Source organism: Silene latifolia, chromosome X, assembly GCF_048544455.1.
Source record: "Silene latifolia isolate original U9 population chromosome X, ASM4854445v1, whole genome shotgun sequence".
Classification (NCBI taxonomy): domain Eukaryota; kingdom Viridiplantae; phylum Streptophyta; class Magnoliopsida; order Caryophyllales; family Caryophyllaceae; genus Silene; species Silene latifolia.
Genome location: NC_133537.1, coordinates 248,491,025 through 248,499,198, shown reverse-complemented (window position 1 = coordinate 248,499,198; position 8,174 = coordinate 248,491,025). Strand labels below are relative to the sequence as shown.

At 38.7% G+C, this 8,174-nt stretch overlaps 1 non-coding gene across 1 annotated transcript; it reads right to left on the bottom strand.

The window, feature by feature from the left end:
- Nucleotides 1-6,225: 6,225 nt before the first annotated feature.
- LOC141624334 (small nucleolar RNA R71) lies at nucleotides 6,226-6,332 on the bottom strand. Its single transcript, XR_012534141.1, has one exon. It is a non-coding gene; the product is annotated as a small nucleolar RNA R71 (small nucleolar RNA).
- Nucleotides 6,333-8,174: the final 1,842 nt, after the last annotated feature.

The following is an 8,174-nucleotide window of genomic DNA, read 5'->3' as shown; positions in this document are numbered from 1 at the left end:
AAATCCTAGTATGGACTTCCTAAAATTGTTAATCTAATAAACTATTACAAATTCGGAAACCAACTCCTTTGGTCCCTTGAACTTCGGTCTTGGCACGCATTTCAAGGCAACATTTTTTTTGATGGATCACCTTCTCGAGTGGCACTGTCTTCAAGGAACTCCGGAATAAATAAATTACATAATAAATTACATAATTTCCTATTATACATTTGTAATTAAAAATAAAAATAAATCTATTAAATTACAAAACAGTGATACGAGATCACAATAAATTACAACCGAATCGATATTCCCATACATTTCGGGTAATATCAATTAAAACTAAGGCCATACTAAGTAAAATTACATAAAATTAAAATATGACTATCATGTTGGAGTTAGTGTCCTCCACAATAGTGCGTTAACATAATAAATCTCATTAATAGAATATCATCAGATATTTAATTATTTGATCCTCGTTAGTTAATTAACGTAAATCAATAACGGTTGGCTGACTAGAGTTTGACGTTATTGTCGTGAGACGGCGGTGATCAACTGACCCCTTTCGGTCACACCTAAAGGAACAAACCCCAATTGATTACTAATTAATTGTATGAGATACAATTTGTTTAGTCCCTTGATTTATAGACTAAGAGGTTAGGCGATTATTTTTTAGAGAGATTTCGAGTTGCGAACTCGAGGAGCGGCAGTTATTATTTAATTATGCGATAATTGAAAAATATGTTTTGGGAGACGGGTTTTAGTTAATTAACTTTTAATTTACTAAAATTGTACTAATTGATTAATGTGATTAATATTAGTACGTAAATAATATGTGTAGTGGTACACGTATATTTACGGAGTGAATTAGACGAATTAATTATGAAAGTATTTAAACATGATATGATGTTTAAAATAATAATTACACGGATTTGTGCGACAAATATAAGAACCAACATGGACCCGTAAATGGTCAAGTGGACCGTGTAAAATAAGTGTAGTGGATGATTATTCACATAATTATTTTACCTTATTTTGTATACTACCATAATTAATCTTATACAACATTTTGCATGTGATGTAAAATAAAAATATAAGACAAAATTCTCCACTAACACACTCCACCCACCCGCCTTTTTTCCCCCTATATACTCCATCTATTGTTCACATTTTTACCTACCTTACTTCAACGCTCTGATACCACTTGAAAGATCATATATCCATATTAGACTCTCTAATAAAATTAATTTATCTCATAAATTATCATTTAGGTGATCTATGTAACATGCATGCTAATATGAAAGCATAAAAGGAAAGAACAATTTCCTTACATTGAATTTGTGGTAAAAAGGGCACAAACTAGTTCACCTAACTAGCTTGTTCTTGAGCTTATACCAATGGAAGATCCTCCTTGCAAATCTTCAAAATAGAAGATCTCCTCCTTGTTGCACCCAAGAACTAACCCAAAAATATTAACAAGTATAGAACTAGAACTTATTAATATTGTACCCTTGATTATTATTAGAAATAGAACAAGAGTGAAGCCTTTGACAAGTTCAAAGAGTTTCAAAAAGAAGTAGAGAACCAATTGGATAAAAAGATAAAGACCATATGGTCCGACCGTGGTGGTGAGTATCTAAATATTGAATTTGATTCACACCTAAAAGATTGTGGTATAGTATCACAATGGACTCCTCCTTGCACACCGCAATTAATTGGTGTGGCCGAAAGGAGAAACTGAACTATACTTGATATGGTTCGATCAATGATGAGTCTAACTGAGCTTCCTAGTTCATTTTGGGGTTTTGCCCTCTTGTCTGCAGTATTTTCACTAAATCGAAGCCCGACTAAAGCGGCCGATAAGTCTCCATATGAGATATGGACAGGGAAAGTCCCTCATTTGTCATTCATGCGTATTTGGGGTTGCGAAGCATACGTTAAGATCAAGTCTGACAATAAGCTTGCACCCAGGTCTGACAAATGTCTTTTTGTAGGATATCCAAGGGAAACACGTGGCTATTAATTCTACAATAAACACGAGAACAAAGTGTTTGTGGCTCGTGATGCTGTCTTCCTAGAAAAAGAGTTTATTTCTAGGAGACAAAGTGGGAGAAAATTTGAACTTGAAGAAGTTCGAGAGCCAAAAACCGAGAATGAGGTAGAGGAGAACGTGGAGAATAGCATTCCCTCTTCCTCTGAAACGGTACTTGTTCCTAGAAAGTCAAGTAGGATTTCTAATCCACCTGACCGTTACCTTGGTAACATCGAAGAAGATGGTGTTTTGTTACTTTTTGAAAGTGATGAACCCACTACCTACAAATCAACCATGTCTAGTCCCGACTCCTCGCTTTGGCTAGATGCCATGCGGTCCGAAATGGATTCCATGTACGAGAACCAAGTATGGGACTTGGTGGATTTACCTGAGGGAGTGCGACCCCTTCAGTGTAAATGGATATATAAAATTAAGCTCGGCGTGGATAAACATATGGATGTTTACAAAGCTAGATTGGTGGCAAAAGGTTTCATCCAAGTTCATGGTTTACACTATGACGAAACCTTCGCTCCAGTCGCTATGCTTAGGTCCATTAGGATAATCTTAGCGGTTGCCGCATTTCATGATTATGAGATTTGGCAAATGGATGTCAAAACCACCTTCTTGAATGGGATTCTAGAAGAAGAGGTGTACATGATACAACCTGAAGGTTTTGTGGATACATCTAACCCTAAGAAGGTGTGTAAGCTTAAAAAGTCCATCTATGGTCTTAAGCAAGCATCTAGGAGTTGGAATCATAGCTTTGATCATGTTATTAAACAATACGGTTTCACTAGAAGTGTGGAAGAACCGTGTTTATACATGAAGTTTAGTGGGAGTAAGGTTGCATTCTTTGTCCTATATGTGGATGACATATTGCTCATTGGGAATGATGTTCCATCACTCACTTCTGTTAAGGAGTGGCTAGGGAAACACTTCCAAATGAAGGACTTGGGAGAGGCACAACGAATCTTAGGTATCCGGATCTATAGGGATAGGTCCAAGAGGATACTAGCAATGAGTCAAGAAGCTTATATTGACAAAGTTCTTGACCGGTTCAATATGAAAGACTCCAAAAGAGGATTTATACCTATGGGCCAAGGGATTACTTTGAGCAAGTCACAGTCTCCCTCTACCCCTAAAGAAATTGAACACATGAAGACCGTCCCTTTGCTTCCGCTGTTGGGTCTATCATGTATGCTATGATTTGCACTCGTCCCGACGTTGCGTATGCCTTGAGCATGACAAGTCGGTATCAAGCCAAGCCTGGTGAGAGTCACTGGATAGCCGTAAAGAACATCCTTAAGTACTTGAGAAGGACTAAGGATTCGTTCTTAGTGTTTGGAGGAGAAACTGAGTTGCGTGTAAGAGGTTACACGGACGCAAGTTTCCAAACCGATCGAGATGACATGAAATCCCAATCCGGCTATGTGTTTATGTTAAATGGAGGAGCTGTTTGCTGGAAGAGCTTCAAGCAAAGCGTTTGTAATACTCCGTATTTATAAGTCTTGGGGTACTCTATCGAGTAGGCCTTACTCTGTCGAGTAAGGGTAAGTTGCGAAATAAAATAGTTTCTGACCTGTTGGGTACTCGATCGAGTAGCTGGGGTACTCGATCGAGTACCTTGGGTACTCGATCGAGTACCTTGGGTACTCGATCGAGTGTCTGGTTTTACGGGGAGTTTTCTCGGGTTTTGTTAATTATGCGATTAAGGTATTTAAGTTTCGTCGTCATTGTTTTAAATTACTTTTTGATGTGACCATAATTGGCGCATATTTAGCCCCCGAATTACCATTGTTTCCATGCTTTTTAGTGCCTATTTGGGTCATTTCTTATCTTTAGTTCTTTGTTTTTCATATTCTTTGAGATTTTGATCCCTTGGTAGGAAAGGAGTAAGAATCTTGCATTTTCATGGCAAAACAAGGCTAAATTGATCATATTCAATGACCAAGCATCAAGGAGAGACAAGACTAGAAGGCCTTTGTACATAGCATAGTAGAAGAGCATTGTTGAGAAAAGGATCCTTGAGTCCCCAAGGAAATCCCCAAGGAATTCATGAAGAAAAGGGAAGAAAAAGAAGAAGGAAAGTTGCTGAACTACAATCCGAACGGATTGTAGAGAATCCGTCCGTCCTCGCCAATCTGAGCGTCACGCAAAGGAATCCGCTCGGATTTCCCCTCGCCAATCCGAGCATCTTGCCCAAGAATCCGCTCGGATCCTTCAGCCCAGATCCGGCCGTCCCGACTCCCATCCGCACGGATCGCAGCACAGCACGTTTTCATTCCTCAAGCATCGATAAGAGAAGCCCTTCTCTCGGATAATCCCGGAGGCTCCTTGCTCAACTTAAAAAGTGTAATTACTAGTTTAGCCCTTAGTTAACCCTAATGCATCCTCCCTAATTTTCACTATAAATACCCCATTAGTCTAATTAGAGGAGCATGTTCTTCTTATCAATAATTAGTGTAGTTAATATTAATCAAATCTCTCTTCAATATTGTAATCAAATATTAATCAAGTTTTAATCCAAGTTTTAGTTCTTTAATCTCTCTCTAGTTCTTACTTTATTTTGGGTAATTGAAGATTATTTGGGTTATTATTGGGAGATTGACAACCTCTCAATCTAGGATTCAAGTACTTCTATTATTCTTGCTTTATTATTGGAATCATTAGTAGGTATAATCTCTTAATCCCTTTTTAATTATTGCTAATTACTTTCATTTATTCATCATGTTTCATTATGTTAGTATGATTGACAACCTTTCTAGCATGATCAATATGATAATGAGTGAGTAGTCTCTTAGCTAGGGTTTAATGGGTGATTAGGGAAACCAACATGGGGAATGATTCATGCTTAAATTAATATGCTTCCATATCTTATTTGCTTGCTTGTTTTGATCTTAATACATGCACATGTTATATTTGATGAAATGCTAAGCCTATGAATCCTTGCATTTACTATCATCTTCTATCCTTTCAACTTGACTTGTAAGACATAACCCAACTCGAGTCTTGTTAGACCATGCATGTGTTAAGTAGGGAAGATTAAGTCGACTTGTAGGTGTTGTACAATCCAAGAGATTCGGCTCCAGGACCCAAACTTTCCTAGGATTGTAAGATATAACCCAACTCAATCCATCACAACAATAATTGCTTGCTTATAATTTGAGAGCATGTTTGTATGATCATATCCCATGATTCCCCTATGAACCCATGACACCCTAGTGCTTTTAATCAATTGTTTACACCCCTTATTTTATTTACCTTGTTAGTTTATTTTCATTGCTATCTTAGTTTAGTAACCTTCTACATCAACCCCATTTGTGACACCCCTAGACACCACTAGTTACAATAGAATCTTCATTTCAATACCCGTCCCTTGGGATCCGACCTTTACTTGCCTCTTTACTAATTGTAGAGTTGTTTGTGAAGTATAAATTGTGTTTTGTATCGACCATTGACCAACGACCACATATGCTTAATTGTGAACACGAAATGGCTCCGATCAAAAATGGCGCCGTTCAGGGGGACGGTGTTTAATTGATTTAAGATTTCTTTTATTGTTTTTAGTTGTGTCTTTTTCACCTTGGGGAAGTAAAACTCCTCAAGGTTTGTTCTAATTGTTTTCTAGTTGTTTGATATTTTGCATGTCTAGAAGGTTACAAAGAGATTTGTTACCTTTTGACCGTGAAATCGAAAGAACCTTGACGAATAATAGGAGACTTGTTAGGAGGAATTTGGGAGGTGTTGGTGAAGTTGTTCAACCCACTAGTGAGTTTGTCAATCCTTTCGCAATAGAAGGAGAAGAAAACCCATTAAACAATACCACACAAAATCCACCTACAATGCCTAAATTCTCGTCACACTCTATACCCACCGAGGAGGATTTACCAAATGGTACTCCTACCCCACAACATCTTACCGGAAACTTTATTGCCAAGTCCGCCTTCATTCAACTAGTTGAGAGGAGCCAATTCTGGGGAATGCCTAGTGAGGACCCTCATTCTCATATGGAAACATTTTGTGATTATTGTGAAGCTATCTCTCAAACGGGCGTGACTCAAGACCAAATAAGATGGGTCTTATTTCCTTTTTCGTTAATCGGCACCGCAAAGCAATGGTTTAAGGGCCTTGATAAGGCCACCCTTGGAATAGATTCTTGGAAGAAGCTAGCTCCAGCTTTCTACCAAAAATTCTACCCACCGGAAAAGACCAATATGCTAAGAGCTCAAATTACGGGTTTTAAGCAAAGGGATGAAGAATCATTGTATGAAGCTTGGGAGCGGTTCAAAGGTATTTGTCGCTCATGTCCTCACCATGGACTTAGCGAATGGTTTTTAGTGCAACAATTTTGGAATGGTTTATATGAAGATTCAAGGAACATTCTCAATATGGGATCAAATGGAATGTTCACCGAAGTTGATGACAATCAAACATGGAACAAGATTGAGGAAATGGCGGTCCATAATTCGCAATATAGTAGGCCTCGCAAGGCTACTAGAGGAGGAAAGTATGAAGTGGACACCGTTACTCAATTGGGTGCTCAACTTAGTGCTCACATTGACACAATCAACTTAAAGTTTGAACAAGCTATGGCTAGACTTGAGGAAAACTCAAAATCAACAAAGCATCATGTTAATGCCTTGACGGCATCCTCATCAATCCCAAGCGGGATATGTGAGAATTGTGGAACCTTAGGTCATGACTCAAGTGAATGTAGGGGAACAACCGAACAAGTTAATGCTTTCCAAGCTTACAAAAGTGGTACCCCTTATTCAAATTTTTACAATGAAAACACCAAGTTCCATCCAAATCTCTCATACAAAAGCCAAAATGTCCAAAACCCTCAAACAACATACACTCCACCACCCATGAGAAATCAAAATCAAAGACCCTTTTACAATCAAAACCAAGGTTACCAAAATCAAAATCCATACAATCACCACAATGACCAAGGTTTTGATGTCCAAAAAGCGGTCCTCCAAATGCAAAAGAATCAACAAGAATTTTTCACCCAAATGCAAAAAGATAGCCAAGCAAAAGACACCACCATCAACAACATTCTAGCTCACACCAAGATGTTGGAAACACAATTGACCCAACTAGCATCTTCTAGCTCACAAAGACAAAAGGGGCAATTACCACCTCAAAGTAACCCCCCTAGACATGAAACGGTTAGTGCCATTCACTTGAGAAGTGGTACAAGGTATGAAGCACCGAAGGAGCAAGTTGAGGATGAAGTTGTGAGAGCTAGTGAGAATGAAGTTGTGGTGCAAGGTCCCAAAGAAGGGGAATCATCAAAAGAAGAAAGCTCAAAGAAAAATGAAGACAAAGCCAAAGAAAAGGAGCCCATTGTGATTAGACTTCCTTTTCCAAGTCGTCAAGCCAAGCCTAAATTTGATGATCAACTTGGGAAGTTCATGGAGATTGTGAAGAACTTAGAAGTCTCAATTCCTTTCACGGAATTAATCAATCACGTTCCGGCCTATGCAAAGTACATGAAAGATATCCTCACAAAGAAGAAGTCAATCCGGAAACTTGAGACTATCGCCTTCACCAAGGTGAGTAGTGCAATACTTCAAGGGAGTTCACCTCCAAAATTAAAGGATCCAGGAAGCTTCTCAATACCGTGTACCATTGGCGACACAACGATCAACAAAGCCTTATGTGATCTAGGGGCTAGCGTGAGTGTCATGCCGTACTCGGTAAGTAAAAGGTTGGGAATGGGAGAGCTTAAATGTACCAATATCACTCTTCAAATGGCCGATAGATCGACGAAGACTCCGCTAGGGATATGGGAAGATGTCCCCGTGCGAATTGGGAAGTTTTTCATCCTGGTGGACTTTGTCATAGTTGATATGAAGGAAGATTCCAATATTCCAATCATCTTAGGAAGACCTTTCCTACACACCGCGGGTGCGGTGATTGATGTGAAACATGGAGAGCTCACTCTAGAAGTGGGAGATGAAAGCATAACTTTTAATCTTGACAAAACCATGAGAGCTCCTCGTTTGCATGAGCCATGTTTCATGATTGATCATTATAGCCGGAAAGATGAGAAGAAGAAATTGGAACTCCAATGGAGGAAGAAAATTGAAGATGCTCCATTCAAAGAGCAAGTGAATTGTGACAAAGAGAGCTTGCAAAACTCATCAAAATCAACCAA